Below are 22,213 nucleotides of genomic sequence, written 5' to 3'. Positions count from 1 at the left end.
TGAATTTGCCAAGCTCAGTTCAATACTTCTCTAGTTCATCAATAATGTTTGAAAGCAGATTCTGATGATGATAAAAATAAAATAAAATAAAATAAAATAAAATAAAATAAAATAAAATGATGTTCAGGGAAGGCAGATGTGTGAAATAGTCCCAGTTTAGGTTAGACTTAGTAAACGTGAGTCATAGCCATGATGGCTTAGGCAGGAAGGCACCATGGAGTCTGACCAGCCAGAACTGTCTGGTGTCTGGAGGATCATAAACCAGATCCTGTGGCTGTGGGCTCTAACTTGAGTTGTTATGGGAGCCCCAGAAGAGGCCAAGTGGTAAGGTGGTGGGGAGTACCTAGTGAGTTCAGAGCAAAGTCAAAGGAGCCTGAACATTTCAAAGCTGGTGTAGCCCATGAACAAAACTGCTCCTGTCTGTCCAGGACTACTCCAGGGATTTGAAAAGCCAAAGCAACTGCTTAGAAATGGAAATATAAGAACGAAACAAGGGCCTGGAGAGATGGCTCAATGGTTAAGGCCACTGGTTGCTCTCCCAGAAGATCTGGGTTTGGTTCTCATCACCCACAAAACAGTTCACAACCATCTGTAACTCCAGTCCCAAGGGAGCCAAACCCTCATCTGGCTGCAGAAAACTCACAGAGGAAAAGCCACTGCAATTGGAGAAAAGAGACATGCTAGTCGATGCTAAAACAGATTGCTGAAATTTAGGACACTTGAACAGCTTCTTTCTTCCTTCCTTCCTTCCTTCCTTCCTTCCTTCCTTCCTTCCTTCCTTCCTTTCTGATTTTCTGAAGTTTCCTTATGCCATACACCATTCCTTGCACAAATGAGGGAAGGATTTGCATCTGAAATCCAGGTTCATTTTCACCAAGTGTATTATCTAGAATAGTTAGTTCAAGAGGTGATCTAAGCCACAAGATTGAATAATGAAAATCCTTGTTTGCTTTGCTTTGATTCCAGGCCCAATGAACTGGGATCATGTAGCTGGCATCCAGGGACCAGTGTTTTAACATTATCATGGAGGGGGGAGGCATCTGTGTGCCCTGCCTTTGTGAACCAGTGGTCCCGAGTGCAGCATACACTGAAGAACATAACTTTAGCACTGTCATTGAGGTTGGGGGTTCTGTGCATACTGCATTTGTGAACCAGTGGTTTGGAGTGTAGCATAAGCCTGGAGTGAGTGTAACATTTGCCTATCTCTGCAGAGCCAAAGCCACTCTGCGTGCATCAACAATTAGGGTTGAGCTCCCACATTCTCTGCAGCATCCCTGACCCACGCCGTCCACCTGGAGACATTACTCAGTAAGGCATTCTGTTAGTGGGTTCTCGGTAGACAGAGGTAACTCAACTGGCCCATTAAAACACTTTGTCCTCTTTAAGGAATAGAGTCTTAAGTTTGGGTTTGGGCTTTTTGCTTTTTATCTTGATACAGTGCATCCTTTTTCTCCAGCATTTGGTTGACCCAAATCCACTTTGCTGTTTGTCTATTTTATTCCACTTAAAATATTCATAACAGATACCAAAGCCAGCCTGGTGCACAGACTAAGTATTATGGCAAAACAGTGAGGAGTCCCCCAGTTCTACGAAACCTGCCACATGGGGAGGCAGGGGGAAGACTATTTAATAACTTGATTCTCACTTGCATACACACAGAGCCTTTGTTTGGGACCTATTGGACCCCATACAAAGCTCGGGGTGATTAAAAGAGAAAAAATACATTTCTTTCTAACAGTTATGCGAATTCATTAAAAGGTGTATAATTCCTGCTTGGAAAAATGATTTAAATTCATATTTTTAAGAGGGTCATTAAAAAGCGTGAAATCATTCTTACTGGGAGACTTATGGGAATATATATATATATATATATATATATTTCTCCACAAGGTTTTTCTTTCTTCTTTACTAAAATGTAGATATTCTCTTGAAGATTAAAGCCCTTTTTGAAATTGTATAGGGGGAACTAAGGGGCTATATTAAAACCACACACCGAGTTTTGCTTCCATAGTATTAGGGGTTATTTTCTTACATTGGTGCCCTCTAGCAAGATCAGAGACAAGGTTATATATTCTCCAATGGAACCAGTTAGCAGCAGTATCCCATGTGTGATACTAATGAGGACAAGGTCAGGGTTCAGCTTCAAAATCAGCTGGTTCCTGAGACAAGAGTGACGGCAGTACAAAGCATGGCAGTCACCTGGGGATTTCCATTTTGTTTTGTTTTTATTTTTGTTTGTACAATGTTAATTTTCATACCTATTAACCTCCCACCCCCAACTTCACATCCTTCAGAATTTCTGAAAACAGAGCAAGAATTTTTGCTCTTGAAGAAATTCCTAGGCAATTAATAAACCACCCGGATTTTGGAGCTAGTAACCTCAAAGGAGCCAGCTCAAGCAAGAATTGAACCCAGTAGGAGTATCTGTGATCTCTAAACCACAAAACTGCCAGTGGTAACAGTGTATGCATTGAGAGCCATTCAAGTCTCCAGGGAGTTTGTCCTCCTGCTCCTAGGCATGGGAATTCTTTGGAGAAGGCACGGGTTCAAAAATAGCTCAAATCTCAATGACAAACAGAAGTTGCCCTCTACATGAATCTTCCCATAAACACTTCACTGAACCATTTACTGTTGACCACCAGAACTAACTTCCCCACGTAGAGACACAAGCAAGAAGCCTCCTTGTTCCCTGGACACTGTATGCCTACATTCCACTCACAAATATTCTATCCTAAGCAGAATGACTATAGTCAAACTTAAACATTTTCTCTAAAGTTAGAAGTCTACAGCGGTCTCCTTTCTAGCAAGAGTTAGATGAGCAGAACTAACGGTCCAGTACAATGGTGTGGTGAACGCTTCCTTAAATACAAACATCAGACTCCTTCCCGCTGTCATCCTGCATGGCAAATGCGGTCAATGAGATCTGCCTTTGCAAATTTTGACAGCAGTGATGGACATTTATCCTCCATCCTGTTATGGTTTTAGATTTTTTTTTCAATATGGGCTTTATGTCAATGCCGCCTGTTGCAAATATGCTGTCTACATGGAAGGGGGCCAGGAGAGAAAACTGGAGAAAGATACCCATATTTTGCAAGTTACCAGGTAGCACAGAAGTCAGCCCCGGTGGCTCTCCTGGAGCTAATGCTTCTTCAAGTTCACGATGTTGTAAAAGGAACCCCACAACCAATTTTACCACTTGGAGTATATTCAATAAGTTCCATGAGATATTCAAAACTTTATTATAAATGGACTTTGCGGTGAATGACTTCACTCAGCTGTAAGCTAGAAGAAGATTTCTTAGGACAATGAAAGTAAACTAGTCTTGGGTTGGGGATATAGCACAGAGACATGATGCTTAGCATTTATGAAGCCCTAGGTTCAATTCCAGCATCAACAAAGGAAAAAATAATAATAATAAGCTAAGCTAAACAATGCCCCATGTATGAAATGCATACTTCTATATTCATCTTAGCATGAGTTCATTAGAACCTAAGTCTATGCTATGTTAAATATCATCTGTACTTTTAAAACAATGCCGTTTGCTAGTGAATATTAACATTAAAGTAGTTTCTGCTCTGTTATTAAAGCAAAATGATGGCATAAAAATAACCTCTTTCCTGAATTCAGCATGGTCCTTGACTACAAAGAAGCTACAAAGAGAGAAGATGGGTTGCTGTCATTCTGAGACAGTCAGTCAAATGGTTTTTTACAAAGGAGAGGAAACTGTAGGCAGATGAAAGTTCTGCCTATAAAGTAGATGTTACTACAGTTCATTGTGGTTATATTATGTGTGCCCAAAGGATAAAGAATTCAGGTGTGAGGCGAAGTGGCAAGAGTTGCAAATTAAATAAGCTCTGAGTTTGGGGTTTTTCCTTTAGTGTGCTGCTGCAACTTGCCCATGCCCTCAGGGAACTTCATGATTAAGTTGGAACGAAGCTCTCATGCCTCGTGTTTAATGTAGCAGAGGCGAGGTTATTAAATATCTCTTGGCAATTAATTGCCTGCGCTACGCCCTTTTTTCACAGCTTTGGTTTCGGGTGTGCAGGAGACTAGAAAACATTTAATTGCCTCTAATTTGTTGCTGTAGTTTAATCATGTGCCTAAGCATTGTGCTGAAGTCTGTAACTGGAGTGTAGAATTTGTAAGGGGCTTCGCGGTGACATTAGCCCAAGGAAGAGTTTGTTTTCACTTTTGCGCAATCATCCGACCCGATCTTTGATCCACCACTTTCTTTGAAATTAATGAAATTAAAAGAAGCTGCCAATTTTGTTGCAAACTTGGTGCTGTTTGGAAGGAAAACCATTTCCTGTTGTCTTTTCATAGTCCGATGTGGCCTCACTGACCTGTTGCCCAAGATCCTGAGAAATTCCTTCCTTGATAGAAGCTGAAAGAGGGCGTGAAGGTAATCTTCTCATCTGCCCCATCACTCTGCCACCTGCAGTCACCTGAGATCTGATTGTTCCTTCTAATCTGCCCGACTTCCTGTTTTCTAGACCTCTCATTTAGCCACTGTGCTCAAAAATTCTTGCCTCTTGGCTTCAAGACAATCTTCTTGTCTTGAACAGAAACAATGGTTTTTCAGACCCTTTCAGATTTTTCTCTTTGGTACTTACTGTTAAAATTAAATTATTATGCATTTAGTGTCAACCAGTCCTTGTCTGTCTTCTGTCACTAGAAAATCCATAAGACCAAAAAGGTGTGCTTATCTATCTCATATACCTTTAAATACTCATCATCTAGTCCAGAGCCTAACGGGAAATAATACATGCCTAGTATATATTGAAGGGATGGGTTGGTGGGTGGGTAGATGGAAGGATTGGATGAATGGATGGATGGATGGATGGATGGATGGATGGATGATGGATGGATAGATGGAGAGATGGATAGATGGATAAATTGATAGCTAGACAAACTGACTAGGTGGACAAATGGGTGGGTGGGCAGGTGGATGGATGTAAGGATGGATAGATGTATGGATGAATGTATGAGTGGATGGATGAATGGATAAATTGATAGATGGACAGACTGACTAGAAGAACAAATGGGTGGGTGGGTAGGTGGGTGGGTGAATTGATGGATGAGTGGGTGGGTAGGTGGATGGATGGATGGATGGATGGGTGGATGGATGGATGGAAACCTGACATTTCCAGGGTTCTATTATAGATTGGTTCATATTCCTGTTCAAATGCAGAATACTACTTTGTATGCAACCCAAAATACATAGCATATTTTGGAAGTTTCCCAAGGGTTTTATGCAAGGTTATGAGGTTCATTTATGCAAAAAGAATGACTTAAAGTATTAGAATATTTAAGAAAATGTAAGTTGATAGCATATATTATAATAGCCAGTCATAGTTGGCCAAAAAGGAAGGAAACAACTGAATAGGGAAAACGGATGAGACTGTTAATGCTGAACACTGGGGTCTCTCCTGATGGCACTGCTCTAGAATAATTGGCAAAATGAATAAAAAAAATACAGTTCAGCTGGGCAGTGGCAGTGCACACATTAAGTCCCTTTAATTCCATCACTAAGGTGGCAGAGGCAGGTTGATCTCTGAATTCTAGACCAGTCTGGTCTCATTAGAACTGGGTGAGTTCTAGAACGGCCAGTGTTAAACAGTGAAACCCTGTCTTGAAAAAAAAAAACCCAAAAAAGAGAAAGAAAGAAAGAAAGAAAGAAAGAAAGAAAGAAAGGAAGGAAGGAAGGAAGGAAGGAAGGAAGGAAGGAAGAAAGAAAGAAAGAAAGAAAGAAAGAAAGAAAGAAAGAAAGAAAGAAAGACGAAAGACAGACAGGAAGGAAAGAGGGAAAGAAGGAAAGAAGGAAAAGAAAATAAAAAAACAGAGGAAAAATACATCTCAGGGGTTTCCAAATTAAAATCTATCTTCCACTCAGCTACTTATCCAAGTTCAATTAAATGAACCAAAAATAGGAAAAGTATTATAATAATGAACATATTAAATCAAAATCTTCAACAGAATATAAGTAGAAATATAAATGCAGATGTTGTAAGATGGTAGAAGATCCTTAAAATTGGGGTCAAATTTCATTTGTTCTCCATAAGAACAACAACACAATGCCTACATTTAATATTTTTATAATGTAAATTAATTCTTCAACAATTTCATACCACACTTTAATTTTTTTGTTTTTACATTATTAGTATTGTGGGGGGGGGGGGTTGTATGCATACTGTAGGGTAAAACAGCCAGCCAAAGAAACCCACCCTGACCGGGAAACCAAAGCCAAAGACACCTACCCTGACTCTGAAACCAGAGTCAGTAAAAGAAACACTTAGGCCCTGAAACCAGAAGCAAAGAAACACACCCTGACCCTTAAACCTGAGCCAAAGAAACAGACTTTGGCTCTGGAACCAGAGTTAGTGAAGGAAACACACCCTGACCCTGAAAACTGGAGTCTAAGGGCTAAAAGGGACCAGTGAAAGAAACACACATTGACCCTGAAACCAGAGATAAATCTGCTGCTTACTAACTAAACACAAAATTAACCAATCCCTGAGCAGGAAAACCAACCATTATCTGAGCACAAAATCTAAACAATCTGAACTTGTCCAAGCTCAAGGAGATTGAAATCTGTACAATCTCCCCCCAAAAAACATCTCCCCAGAAAAACTCCAACCCTAAGATGCATTATATAATTCCCTCTGCCTGTTCAGTTAGCAGCTGTCCTCCACTCTGGGGGAGGCAGCCACTCTCCTGGATTCCTCCTTCCCAAATAAACTTCTTGAAACAAGAGTTTTGGTTGGATCAGAATCTCTACTGGGCAGCTCTCCTGGTGGGGTGGGGACAGCCCGGAAAAAAGCAAGTGGGTACCTCTTCTGGGAAACTCCCTTGGGAGCAGAGCAGAAGTAACAACTTTTCCCAGGAACCAGAGCAGATTCTTATATTTCTCCAAGGGTTTCCCCCTTAGCAGATTGAAGCAGAAGTAACCTCTTGGACCAGATCTGAGGGTAAACAGATACTTCTGCTGGGAAACTCCCTTACAGGGGTAGAGCAGAGCTCAGCTGTCAGCTCTCTATCATCTATCTATCTATCTATCTATCTATCTATCTATATATATATATATATATATATATATATATATATATATATATGATCTGGGAGGAGCAGGTTTGCCACATCCTGTCAGGAGACTGTCCTCCACCAGACCCCAATTTCAGGTATAGCCCGACTTTCTGACAAGTAAAAATACCTTTCCCTCCATAGCTATAACACTTCAACATTGAGCATGCGTGTGGCCATCACAGGACAGCTTGCAGGAGTTGGTTCTCAGCTCTCACAGGTTGCCAGTCTCATTGACAAGTGTTTACTCCCTAAGTCATCTCATTGCCCCCTATTGGCTACTTTTACAGAAGGCTAAAGCTCACATAAGCTTGTTTATTTGCTCCAAGTTATACTGTGATAAATATGTGATTCAAGCCCAAAACCCAACAGGGCAAATGTGCACCATTTCATCTTCAGTTTTGGTTGATCAGTAGCAGATGCTCCATATCAATGTTGACAAGCACTCATCCTCCTGTGGCATCTGTAGGGATGGATGGAAAGTACCAATGGATGTAGCCATGGGCACTAGGAGAACAACAGCAGAAAGTAGCAAGCAGATCTTGTCCTTTTCCCTCTCTGTAGGTCTTCCCACATTCTAAGAGTTTCTAGGCAGTTTCCTAAGCCTTTTCCTAATTGGGAGGTAAATATTACAATATGAAGAATTGTTAAGGGCCTTATTATACACAGTACTTTTGGTAGTATATTTCTACCTAAACAGATGTTTTCAAGTATCAAGTCTTGGGATTCTTTTGGTTTTTAATGCTTTAAAAGGACTACATATGTAGAATAAGTAAAAGAGTAGAATATCATCATGTAATTTAAATAATCTGTCTCCAGTTTACCTATTCTACATCACTGTATTTTAACAAAATAGTGCGCTTCTGTCCAAACTCCCCTCATATTCTTCAATGTTTTAGAGACTTACACATACATAATCTCGAGTTTAGTATATATATTTTTTAATTTGATCTACTTATCTGGAAGTTATCCATCTACAGCTGCACCTCATATTTCTCACCCAATAGTATATAACATTCCCTGGTGTGAAATCTAATGGTAGACTAAGGAGCCATGCTCTCTCCGATGGACACCACAGTTGTCTCTGCTTGTTCACCACTCCTTACATAGCTATAGTAAACATCCTTTTATACCCATCACATCCTTTGTGCACTAGTGCTTTCGTTTTTATACAGTACGTTATGGGAAGTAGAATTTCAGGATCCCAAAGTGTGAGTGCACCTTAGTGCACATTGCCAAATTGCTTTCCAAAGAGCCGTACCAGTTTATGACCCCATCAGCAATGAATACAGGTGTCATCTCCCTGGACTCTCACCAGGAGGTAGGTGTTTGACCATCCGTTTTTTAAATTTTGGGGGTTGAAAAGCAACATGTAGCCAGGTGCAGTGGTGAATGCCATAAATACCAGTACTTGGAGGTAGAGGCAGGTGAGGTTGAGGCCAGTCTGGTCTAAACAGTGAAGTCCAGGACAACCAGAAGTATGCAATGAGATCCTATCTCAAAAAAAAAGGAAAGAGAGAGAGTAAAAAAGGGAAGGAGGGAAGGAAGGAAGGAAGGAAGGAAGGAAGGAAGGAAGGAAGGAGGGAAGGAAGGAGGGAAAGAAGGAAGGAAGGAAGGAAGGAAGGAAGGAAGGAAGGAAGGAAGGAAGGAAGGAAAAAAGGGAGTACTATTATTGGGTGGCTACTGTTTTAAATTTACTTCTTCTATGAGTGAATCTCAATGGATTTCCATGTGCATTGACAGCTGGGCTTCTTTTTTAACCTAAAGTTGTTTTCTTTTAATATACACATTTTTTAGTTAAAAATAAATACAATTTTTAAATTGAACATGTTCTTTTTATATTCGAGAGGGTTCTTTTAAATCTGTGTATAATAAAAATCCTTCTGTTAATGGAGCGTTTTTCAGACTACCTTGCAGAGTCATTTGTGTTGGTATATTTTCCTTTTTTCTTTTTTTGGTTTTTCGAGACAGGGTTTCTCTGCAGCTTTTTTAGAGCCTGTCCTGGAACTAGCTCTTGTAGACCAGGCTGGCCTCGAACTCACAGAGATCCGCCTGCCTCTGCCTCCCGAGTGCTGGGATTAAAGGCGTGCGCCACCACCGCCCGGCGGTATATTTTCTTTTATTCTCTGCCTTTTTGTAATTTTTTTTGAGACAGAATCTCACTGTATCATTCCAACTGTTCTAGAATTTACTGTATAAACCAGGCTGGCCTCAGATCCACAGAGACTCACCTGCCTTCACTTGATTAAAGGAGTATACTACCACACCCAGACATTTCTTACTTTTTTATTTTTTATTGCTAAATGTGTCTCTTTCCCAAGCCGCCAGGATCTAAGTCTTGAGTGTTGAGTTGTCTTCCTCTATGAAACTGCTTTCCTAAAATTTCTTCTAATGTTCATAATGTTCTATTTCTTTCTTATAATTTCTGATTTGCTTAGTGTTCTCCTCAGTGGAGAAGTCACTAGAGCCCTATTTGATAAGTAATCTAAAATAGCATACAGAACTGAACCATTAAGGGAACCAAAGCAGAGAAGACTAAAGAGCAGAAGGGGCTCTCAAATCTGGAAGATGTATTGAATATGACTCACTGCAAGTTTCCCCAAGATGTGCCAAAATGAACATTATAAACATAAACAAATTCCCTTATTAATCCCCCCTCAACCCTATCTCTCTCCCTCCTTTCCTCTCTCTCTCTCTTCTTACTCAATTATCCATTTTCTTTTTTTAGTATATTTAATGTTGTTTTTACTAAGCCTACAAAACAGGTTTCATTATGCCATTTTTATAATGCACATCGCTGAACTTTGTTCCTATTTATTGCCCCACTTCCGTCTGCTACCCCACCAAATTCTCTACATTCCTTCACTTTTTTAGGTCCTCTCTGTGTGTGTGCATGTGTCTGTGCATGCAAATCTGTGTACTGTTTGTGTGTGAGTGAGTGTGCTTTTGTGCATTGTGTGAGTGTGTATATGTATGTAAGTACATGCATGTTTAGGTCAGTCCTAGGAAAGCTCCAGGCTTAGTCTGTTCTTTCGCTGCATGCTCCAGGGATCGAACAATCCCAGGTTGCCAGGCTTGCATGCCAAGTGCAGATCCATCTTGTCAACCCCTAAAACTCATTTCTTTATAAGGCACCAACCTCCAGTACTTTGTCATAGCAAAAGAAAACAGACCAAACACTAAGAAACGAATACTTATTTAATTCTAGGAAGCTAATTTAATAAATAATAAGCCCCAAAGTCTCCCAAAAATGCCCCCAAAATGAAACGAATAAATCAGTCCCATCATTACTCTTGGGAAAATTCAAAAGAAAAAAAAGGGAGACGAGATAGAGATTGATAACCACTCTTTTCATAAAAATGAAGTACTGCTTTAATGACTCAATGTCACTGAGAAATATGAGCAGGAAAAAGAAAAGCAAGAGTCCATATTTGTCGTACACAGTGCTGAAAATGGCTTACTAAAACACTGAAAAAAATGGAAAACTTCACCCTAGTCACAGACTGCCACTTCACCAGAGCTCTCTGCGCACACGACAGGATGATAGATCTCTTCCACTTCTGTCTCCACAGGACCTTCAGGGTTAGACCTCATCTTAAAAGCACCCTGCTTTTTTCTTCCTGTTTTCTGGATTCCTGTATTCTGAAACCTCCTCTCTGATGACAGAAGAATTCATCACAAACACTGCTCTGTGCCGAGAGTCTTGTAGGATTCATGTCTTTGGCAGTCAAAGCGCGTGACGACAGTCATGCAGACAGGGTGATTCAAAACAGCACGACTGGAACAGGTTGCTGTTTCTGACGGTGCTCTCCTCTCTGTGCATCAACCCAGACTTGTTCTCTGTTATCTTTCTCGGGATCCTGTAGCAACTCATCATTTGTTGGAATCCTGTGTTGTTTCTTCTTCTTTTTCTTGGTCGCTTATGTTGCTTTGTCTTCCTCCTCAGAGCTGGAATCAAATAGACCGCATCCTAGTACTGTATGTGACTCCTCCTCCAGCATTCCCACCTCCTGAGGAAGACCCCACCCCATAGAGGATGACTGATCCTTCATCGTGTTGATGGGAGAGTTTAATTCAGCTTCCATTTCTCTTTCAAATTCATCTTCACAAGATGATTCACGTTCTCCAGTAAAATATTCCCAGATGAGTTTTCATTTTTGGTCAAGAGTTCCATGTAAAAGCACATCCACTTCTTTAGAACTGCTTGGAGTCAGCTCCTCGTCACTCAGCTCTTCCACCTCGTAGGGAATCACAGTCTTCCTGGAGCAGGTTCATGGCAGCCTAGGGAGACCTACACAGTACACGGACTTCTGGGTGTCTGTGTAATCGGCAGGTACCTTCCCTAAAGCCAATTATCCTTATCTAATGCTATTCTGTTGTGCTACACTAGCCATAGAATTTGATACTTAGAGAATTAGATAAAGGATATACAAAACTGAATCTGGCTAGTAAGTCCATGACCTTCTATTCAACTTCTCATCAATCTCTGTTCATTCTTGTCTCCTAGGACTGTATATCCCGTGTTTCAAGATTTTTAAATCTTTGGAGAATCATTAAGCATTGATTCTGAAGAGCTGGTGCTATGGTCCAGCAAGTAAAGCTCCTGCCACACAAACATGAAGACCTAGGTTGGGATTCCCAGTATCCAAGTCCAAAAACCAAGAGCAGTGGCACTTATTCGTAGTTCCAGTGCTGAGGGGACAAAGACAGGCAGTTCCTTGGAGCCCATTGGCCAGCTGTCTAGCCCAGTTAATAAACTCTAGAATCAACGAAAGATAATGTCTCAAAAAAATAGGATGGACAGTCATAGCGGTAGATACTCAGTGTAAGCCTCTGGCCGCCACACACATGCACCCCCACACAAACAAACATACACATACCTAAATGAACAAATATATACACTACATATACACACAGAGAATGCAAGAGAAAGAGAAAGCCCTGACTTTTTGTAAAAAAAAAAAATTGTCTTTTTAAGCATTAACAACTCATCTTAATAAATGTGCAAAGTTAGAATGTGAATGAAACAAAAAATTAAACATATTTAGGCTTATTTTTTTCCATGAGCTATTGCTTAACAACTCCAATCCCAGTTGACTTTGAAGGAGTGTGTGTGTGTGTGTGTGTGTGTGTGTGTGTGTGTGTGTGTGTGTGGTGTGGTGTGTTTAAATACAGAATCCACAGAGGCCAGAAGAGGATGTCAAATAAATAGTGGGGACTGAAATTGGATCTGAGCCATTGCTTCAGCCTCCCAGCTGATTCTAATGGGATCGGCATACTCTGCTAGATTAGCCACCCGACTCTTACTCAAAAGCTGTCTGTTGCCCTTCTCATCTACTTCAATTCCTGAAGATGCAGAATCCTAGCCTGATTTTCAATAACATTGGTGCTGTAGTCTCCACCCATTTTGTAGCCAGGGTTACAACCAGAAAAGGCATTTCCCACAGCCTGTGCAAGTTAGCCACTTTACAGAATTCCTTCCATGTGATATGCTGTCTGTGCAAAGACTGGATGCATGTCTCTTTAAGGGATTGTGTGTTGGCAGGCTTGACTATGAGAGTGAAATGTTAGCTGGACACAATTTAACCAGGACAGGGCCCAGAAATAAGATGAAAGAGTTTGGACATTATTCTCCTGGTAGAGCACATAGTAGAAAACAGAAATGAATCACGGGGTGTGAATTTAAATCCATTATCTCCATTTTTTTAAGGAGTGTGGCTGGACTAAATAATGTGCCATTATTCCGTCTAAATGCTATCATTTGTGAAGTGAGGGAGATCGAAGATGTTTTTAAGTGGAGGGCTGTCTTGGAAAGATGCTGATGAAAGTGGCTGGAAAAGCATCAAGAATCTCAGATTGGGGAGATCATCACACAGGTCAAACTACGAAGCAGGATATATTAAGAGTAAAACAGAAATTAGGCGTGGTGATAAATTATGTAGAACCCCAGAACTAGGGAGAATGAGGTAAGAAGAGTTCAAATCCAAGCCCAACTTGGGCTACATAGTAAGACCTGTTGAAAGATTAGATAGATGGATGGATGGACAGATGATAGATAGATAGATAGATAGATAGATAGATAGATAGATAGATAGATAGGTAGATAGATAGATAGATAAATAGATAGATAGGTAGGTAGGTAGATGATAGATAGATAGATAGATAGATGATAGAGTAATTAGAGATATAGAGAATGTAAACACTTCTATGAAGAAAGAATTTTCAGCATTTGATGGTCAGTTAGAAAGAAGAAGAGGGTGTTAAAAATATCTTGGGAATGCCGTGATGAGGACTGGCAGGCATGAACATCATTAACAGCCACGCATAGTTATGTGGGAAAAGAAGTAAATGGAAATAAGCAAAAACCATGCAGCTTTGTGCATTTCTTCAGTCCACCTCCCAAGAACACCTCTAGCAAGATGAGCTTGAGTGAGCAGCTACTACCAGGCTTCCATTCCCTCCTGAGTTAGAAGATCCTGCACTGTATTCTCCAGATCTCAATGGCAGCCACAGTGTTGTGGTCCTTTTGGAAATACAACATGTCTGTAAATATACCACCAATGTAACTCTGTCTATCAATAGGTCTTTTTGGAATTTTTTTTCTGATTAGAAATGCTGGTAGACAAAGGGCTCAAGCTTCAGCATTGATCTTTTTCCCAGTAAGCTTTCTTCTTTTTTTTATATTTATTTATTATGTATACAATATTCTGTCTGCGTGTATTCCTGCAGGCCAGAAGAGGGCACCAGACCTCATTACAGATGGTTGTGAGCCACCATGTGGTTGACTGGGAATTGAACTCAGGACCTTTGGAAGAGCAGGCGATGCTCTTAACCACTCAGCCATCTCTCCAGCCCCATAAGCTTTCTTCTTTAGCTTTGCTACAGACAGTCCCTCCAACCTCCACGTGTCTTCCAGTCACCTGAGCTCAAGTCATAAAGGCACTAAACAAGGGAAGGGAGAACAGTAGTGAAGGCAGACAGGAAAAATACTATGGTATGGTTTGCCTCCCACAAAGTCATTGCTAAAGACACTCTCCAGCTGTATTGTCCAACATAGTGGATCCACAACACATCAGGTATCAAGCAGTTACAATGGAGCTAACCTCAATGAAGACATTTATATGAGAAGCTGAAGTGGTTAAGAGCACTGACTTATTCTGAAAGCGTGAGATCTGAGTTCAGATCACCAGCATCCATGTATAAAGCTGGGCACAGCCTTGGACATTTGTAACCCTGGCACTAGAGGATAAGGGGAAGATAGGAAGCTCAATGGAAGCAGCCAAAATACTGAGAGCTCCATGCTCATTGAGAGACTCTGTCTCAAGGGAATAAGGGAGAGAAGCCATGGGGGGGTTGGTGGTAGGGCATCCAATATCCTCTTCCGGCCTCCACGTCTGTATACACAGAGCTATACACACATCCCCACACACAGATGCACAATCACACATATGAACACATGCATACACACAGACAGAGACATGCTACAAAGTCTAAAATATGCAGTTTAAAAAATAAAGTATATTTTAAACGACTGCTTTAAAACATTTTTTAAATATTAAATTAAATTGATTTTGTTAAATTAAACTTAATTTCGCACTTCTTTTTTTTTAAAAAAAGTCTTAATACGTAAAATCAGATATGAGGCTTATATTTACAACTTACATTGTATACATATTGAATGACACTAATGTATGTTTATTTAGATGTAGAACTAATTATCATGCTACATGCTAAAATTGTCAAAAATTCTATCATCCACATAAATAGTCTTTGCCTTTTATGTTCTTCTGCAATCAATTCCTGCAGTCAAGAGTCTTGGAGAGCCGGGCGGTGGTGGCGCACGCCTTTAATCCCAGCACTCGGGAGGCAGAGGCAGGCGGATCTCTGTGAGTTCGAGGCCAGCCTGGTCTACAAGAGCTAGCTCCAGGACAGGCTCTAAAAAAGCTGCAGAGAAACCCTGTCTCGAAAAACCAAAAAAAGAAAAAAGAAAAAAAAAGAGTCTTGGAGTACAGGAGAAACTTGATATTATTATCTCAGAGGAGGGCTCATCTCAACATAAAGAATAATTCTACTTTGGCCACACTGGGCCCAGTTAGGGGGATCGTCCCTGACGATGAAGGAGTGAAGTTGAGGTGAAGACAAAGTTTGCAACACTTCGCTAGGTAAACTTAAGCAAAAAGCAAAAAACTTGTTTTCAATCTCTGACCTTCATTTCTGTAGTCTTAAAGTGTGGATAACTATGTCTGTCCTCAGTAAGTACTATTGAATCCTTAGCCCTCTTCATGTGCCAGCAACACCGTAGTCAAAAATGATGCTTTCCAGAAGCTTCTGTTCCTCCGAGGGGGATGACGACAGGGACATGTGCAATAATAAAGCAGATTAAGTACTCTGAGCTAGAATTGCTGAGCAGCTGCACATACGGTCTGGGGGGGGGGGGGGCGTCAAAGTACAAATCTACCTTCTTTATCCTGACAACTCATACTGAGGCCTCCACGCGTGCAGCTATCCCTCTAGACGGTCGCTTACCAAGCCTCAGACGTGAGAGGTGTTGACCTCTGTCAGCATCTACGACAGCGGTTCTCAACCTTCCTGATGCTGCGACCCGTCAATATCATTTCTCACATTGTGGTGCCCCCATCATAAATTTTTTTCTTTGCTATTTCATAACTGTAATTTTGCTGCTGCTATGAATACCCATGAATATATCTGTGTTTTCCAGTGGTCTAAGGTGACCACTGTGAAAGGGTCACTTGACACCCCCAAGAGCTCCCAGCCCACGGGCTGAGAACCACTGATCTGAGAACGGTGGCGCTGCTATCTCCTCTTCCTTCCTGTCTCCTCTTCTCTTGCAGTCCCTGTTGGACTGTGACCTCTTCAAGGAGAGTATTTATGTTCCCTGTCTCCAGATCCTTGGCGACATACTTCAAGTGCGGAACGAATGACTCCTTTCCCCTTTCTTCAATCAGGATCAAGGATTAAAGTCGTGAGAGCAAGAAAGGGCTGAAAGAGATGGCGAAGAGCCTGGAATGTAAGGGTAATTGGGCCTGTTCCATTTTAAAAGAAAATTCTAAGTTCAAGAGCCCAAAAGAATTTCCCAAGAAGAGAATGACAAACAGCACCATCAAATGATGCACTAATAGTACCAAGAGCGGGATTGCAAAAGGACTGTTGGGTTAGACGGTTGTGTTACATTTATTATTGGAAATTTGGGTCCAAATACCACAAAATAACTTTCCCAGTGTCTCCTGCTGGGTAAAGAATCTTTGCTTGATTTTCTGTGAGTACTACAGGAAGCGGTGAGCACTAAGGGGGAAAAAACCATGAAAGTGTGTTTGTAAATACCTTTTTAATCCCTTGATTTTAGAAAGGAAATAATTCATTTGGAAACTGTTCAATAGCTCAGGCAAAGGGCTTTATCTTTGTGTAGACTCAATCCCATCCATTCAGGGAAATATGGTTTTAAAGTCCTTATCAAGCATCTATAACAATGAAAATGTGAGCTTATTTTACCAAAATGATAGCAACATTATTTTTAAAGTTGCCAGATGCCACTTATGACTGCCCAGTGCATATTCTGTCAATGCAACAAGGAAAGATGGCAGCTGTCTTGTTAGTGTGAGCCTTGCAATGACCCTGGGCACTGCTAAGACAACAGCATCGACTTCTCTTTTCCGTTATTTCCAGCAGGAAGCTGGAGCCCAGCACCAAGGCTATGAAAGGCTGTATGAGTCAGGAATCCCCTCCTCTTCCTCCTAGGCTGTCTTCTGAGTGAAGGCTCCTCACCAGTCAGAGCAGCTATGCTGACGGAGGACCAAGGCCTGATTGAATAAACACATAGCTTTTGGTTCTGCCTTCACCACTTTCTAACCAAATTAAGTCATTTTAAGGTCCTGATTTGCTTCCGCATGTGAATGTGCCCTGTAAGCTTCTTAGGGCATGAGCGAGGTTACTGTTTTTACCACCTTCACTCCTTTGCACACCATTTTATGTAAACTGTATATGCAGTTAGAAGATTCTAAAAATTAGTTAGAGCCCTGCTCAATCTCTGAAGCTCTGATAGTCAAAAAATTGTTAAATATGCTGCTATCTTGTCTGTATTCTAACAAATAAAGCTTGTCTGAATGTTGGTGGGCGGAGCTAGCCACTAGTTAACCATAGAGTTCTGGAGGTCTGTATAGACAGACCAGAAGTGATAAGGATGAGTGGAGAGAGGCATATGAGGCAGGAGGAGACATGAGATCAGCTCTTTGTTGGCTGAGGAGTTAACAAGGTAAGAGTTGGCTGTGACTTGCTCCTTTGTCTCTCTAATCTTTCATTATTTAACGCGCTATCTGGCTCCGGGCTTTTATTATTGAGACCAATTAGAACTCGTACAACAGTTGAATGTATTTATCCAGCCGCAGGCGCTATCAGATACTTCTGATCAGATGAACACAGTGTGGCCCAGTTTCCAAACTGTGGAACCCAAGAAATGTGGGCCAATTTCCACCTTGTCTGAAGGTCAGAGAGTTTGGAGACTGACAAGCGTAGCCCAACTCAGGATGTGATTGCTTGGTTCTTTTGAAATTAAGATAGCTCCAGGCCATCCTGACAGGTGATCGGGATAGGCAAATGCACTTCTGCTCCTTCTTTTGGAACTATGACGTCACTTGGGGAAAGAGGGTCTTCAGAGTACACGACCTAGAACAGCTTCGCTATCTAAACAACAGACTGCTAAGGGTTTGATGTCTCAGAGTGATGAAGCAGCTATTTGTGTTGTTCTTTGCATCATGTTAATAGAGTCTTTTGTTACCCCCTCCCCCAACTCCCACCCCCGTTTATGTTGGGTACAAAAGCTGTGAAAAAAATAAACGCATGTGATTTCAGGGGTGCAGTCACTGGAACACCCTCCGGACACTTTATGGTTTCTGTTCTGTTATTTTTTTTATGCGTCTTCATATTCTTTTTTTTTTTTTTTTTGAGACAGGGTTTCCCTGTAGTTTCTAGAGCCTGTCCTGGAACTAGCTCTTGTAGACCTGGCTGGCCTCGAACTCAGAGATCCTCCTGCCTCTGCCTCCCGAGTGCTGGAATTAAAGGCGTGCGCCACCACCGCCCGGCTCATATTCTTTACTATATGTCTAAAATTCCCTCGCCGGTCCTCACCACCAAACCCAGCTTTCTTCTCATTTTTAAGAAGTTTTGCTAGGTGAAAATCGTGCGCGTTCATTTACATTACGTCTGCAACTGGCTGCTTTCAGCTAGAGCTTCAGAGTTACATCATTGACCTAGAGGCCATGGCATCCCGAAAAAAATGCAAACAGTTCATCCTCGGATTCAGGACGATGTGGACCTTTGAGTACCAAGAGAGCATGCTGGGTAAAGCCCCTGTGGGACCTAGAAGACAACACTTCCTCTTCATTAATGCTGAACCTGCCATCTAATTGAATGTTAGGGAAATGTAATTTCCTTTTAAGATCTTCATCTTTCTTATCTCCTCACCCAAAGAAAGCTTCCAATGGAAGAGTGAGAGATTTAATGCAATTTGTACTCTTAGGTACTGGTGGACACACATAATACTGCACAGCATGGTGTGTGTATGACAGATGCTTAATTAGAACTTTAGAACCATATTTCCCTCAATGGATGGGATTGAGCCTACACAAAGATATAGACCTTTGCCTGAACTGTTGAACAGATTCCAAATGAATCATTTCCTTTCTAAAAACAAGGGACAAAAAATATATATATTTAAAAACACTCTTCCACAGTCTCCCCCCCCCCACACACACACATGCTCCTTAAAAGATCAAATGTTTGTCATGCACATACTCTGTGCAAGGCAAATGGAATAGACACAGCACCCAATGCTCTTCCCGTATAATGGCTTTTTTTCCAAGATTAGCGCTCAATCCTGGAAGCCTACTGTTAGCACAACATCCAGATACTATACAGGGTGGACAGACGCAAGGGAGCAAAGGCAACCAGCGTTTCTACCATGTAGGTGTCACCCAAGGAATCCTTAACGTGGCTGGATCAAGTGTGTAGCAATTAAAGATGGACCAGTGGTTTCATATGAAAGCTGATCACTAACATATCACCAAGGCACACATGGAAACTTGAAAACACTATGAGCCATACCACCTTCCCAGAAGCAATCTTAAACATGGTTCTGCTTAAGTGCTATGATGATTTGGTGGGGGGGTCGGCACCATTTGAAATACTACTGAGATGAATCACAGTGAACTTGTAAGTGTGATCCTGCATTGGCCGTTGCACAAGCCTTCCCCTGGGGAAGTGAGCCATCTCATGAGCAACCCCTAATAAGTCGAAACCAAGCAATACTGTCGCTTGCCATGGGAAGGAAAAAAGAATCTGAGCTGGGAGTGAGGGAAAGGAAGAAGGATAATTTGCTTGCACATAAATCCTGCAAAGCGAGAAAGACGGGCATCTATTTTTGTCTCATGGCCTGGGAAACTACATTCCCCGTGTTTAAAGCCAGGAACCTTCTTACACAAATAATTGAGAAACCCCACAACGAGTGTCTGGCTAGGACGCCTACTTCCTGCAAGCTGTCTTTTCAGCTAATCTTGGAAAAGGCCACGGATCACCCTGAAGCTCAGACAGAATTCTTACTTTCCACCTAAAGATTATGAAAAAAAGCCCGTGGCCAGCATGCATCAGGCGGAAACCAATTCAATCCTGTCATTGTTGGTATTATTTATAGCTTATTGTTTGTTTTTTTTTAAAAAAAAATGGAAATGACTGGACTCCTCATGGCAAACTTGAGATCTCATGTATGAATTTGGCAGACTGGAGCAGAATTTAAAAACAAATTCAAGATACCGTGTACTACTCAAGGGAAATAAGTCAAACCAAAACTCCCTTCTTTTTGCTCTACTGGGTCTCTTTAATTCTTTCCCTAACATTCACCTCAAATGATTATGGTAAAAAGTCAATAGGTTTTAAGTTCTCACTAATCCCCAATTTTTCAGTGCAAAAGTCCAAAGAAGCAAGAAGCTCAAATGCCTGCTGTTCAGTTGGCCTCTGAGTTCAGTGTGATCTATGCAAAGCTAAGAGATTCGCATGAAATGTTGATATGGTCAATACATAAGATAATATGCTATACTGATGTCACCCTCAAGATGCCACCGAATGCGAATTGATAACTCCATCCCTAGGTACTTACACTTCAAGTCAATCAAGGCTACATTTTTAAAGTGGGTGGAATGTTAGGTGTTTCTTTCTCAGATCTCAACTCACGGTCCCTTTGGACTTTTTAAGGATATCTGTAGTCAGTAAAGAACACTGATAAGGGCAATAGGAAAGGGGGAGCAATGTACTCAAAGAACTTTGTGTTCACGTAGGCATTTTTTTTATGGAGGGCAATTTCTTTCTTTTTTTTTTAAATTTCTGCAAAATTTTAAAACCCTTCAAGGTTATTGACACATGCAGGTGGATAGCAACATACTATTTCATTATCTGCTGTGGAATAGAAATGAGATAAAAATTCTTTGGGACCTTGAAAAATGCATGTCCCGGCTGAAATGGCTCTATAAAACTGTCAACTAAACAGCAGGTGTCCTTACCCTTTGCTCTGACTCCCCCACAGACCTCCTCAGAAAGAGCAAGCAGGAAATGTCCTTGCCTATTGATATTTACTCCAGTCTGCCAAATGCTTATTTGCCCCAAGGGGCATTTCTGGGGACTGCAAGGGAAAATATTTCAACTATTATGGCTGTCAAACCAGACGGTTCGGGCACAGACACTAGATCTAATGACAAGATGGGGAAAAGAGAAAACGGTGGCTTTGATCAAGCCAACATTTACTACCATGAACACAGACAGGTGAAACGGGTTTTTGACTGGAATTGAATTGAACATGGAGATGGAGAAAAGTATCTTTAAAAATTTGTTTGTTTTTTTTTTTTTAATACGTATATCTAGCTACGTTTTTTCCCCCTAGAGAATCTCTGGTCCTTTATCTAGAGTAAATGCCTCAAAGCTATGGAGACTGGGATTCAGCAAAATATAGGAGAAGGCCTGGATATTTCTTGAGAAACTATTTTTCAAACCAGTGTGTTTGGGGGCAGTGGAAGGAGTCGCAACAGAGAGAAATCGACTATTACATGTGAAAAGATGTGTCCTTTGAGTGGGCTTCTCCAAACGGTGAGTGAGCATTGTGTCTCTCTGTTGCCGCAGCCTCCTGGTCTACCGGGTCCTGTGACCCAGTGTATCTATTAGTTCTGTTACATCTTCATCATCCTGATAATCTCACTTTGTTCTCCCATTAGTGCCCTTTACATCCGCACTGCGCCTTTTATCTCCGAGGATGTTGCAGACGTCAATTAGCTAAGCTACCCATCACCCCTGTGTGGGTAGAAATACCCTATTATCCTAATTTGAAAGTTGGAAGGCACAGGTTAAATGAGGTAAGGCAACTGACTAGCCGTGGCAGAGGCGGAAATGATCTTGTAGCTTGGTGCCTGGCTATCTGCCTTAACTAGCAGACTATACTGACATCTAATTTCATATCTTCTCCGACCAGCCTTTGTACAAAATGGGGATATCAATAGTAAGGTCCATTTGATGAAGTGGTCAAAATTTCACATTCGTCCATTTGTGCTTCCAAAATTAAAAGCAAATTTCCATTGAAAAACTCTGAGATGATCTTTCAACCTAGCAACTAAAATGGACAACTTAGCAACTAAAAGTAGTTTGATTATTCTGGACCAAGTTGGTATACAAAGCCTGTTAACTGGGTAAGAAAAAAAAGACAATCCCAAGAAAAGACCACATAAAATTAACCTTTGATAATAGTAACAACAATGACCACTCTAATAATTTTTTATCTCGGAGAAGACTGCTTGGTCCACACCTAAAAGGTGAGAGAATTAAAGTACACAAAGATCAAAGTGAATTGTCTGAGACCCGATTGCTAGTAAACAGGGCCTCCACACTCAAATTGGACATTCTCTCTCCAGCGTCCATGGTTTCAGGAACACCACAATAATTATTCCAATGCATGACTGAGATGCCATGTTCCCATTCTTCTACATGAGAAATTGCCTGTTACATGTCCAGCACAGTCAGCAATAGTGAGAGTAGTCTCTACATTGTACTTTGTACCAGAATCACTGAAGAAAAAAGCAGGAAG

The 22,213-nt window shown here is 41.2% G+C and overlaps 1 pseudogene; it reads right to left on the bottom strand.

The window, feature by feature from the left end:
* Nucleotides 1-10,452: 10,452 nt before the first annotated feature.
* LOC119803262 lies at nt 10,453-11,355 on the bottom strand (annotated as a pseudogene).
* Between the last annotated feature and the right edge of the window lie 10,858 nt (nt 11,356-22,213).

The sequence above is a fragment of the Arvicola amphibius genome, chromosome 17 (genome assembly GCF_903992535.2).
Source record: "Arvicola amphibius chromosome 17, mArvAmp1.2, whole genome shotgun sequence".
NCBI classification, from domain to species: Eukaryota; Metazoa; Chordata; class Mammalia; order Rodentia; family Cricetidae; genus Arvicola; species Arvicola amphibius.
Note: the sequence above shows the minus strand (reverse complement) of the source record. Positions and strands in the feature narration are given on the sequence as shown.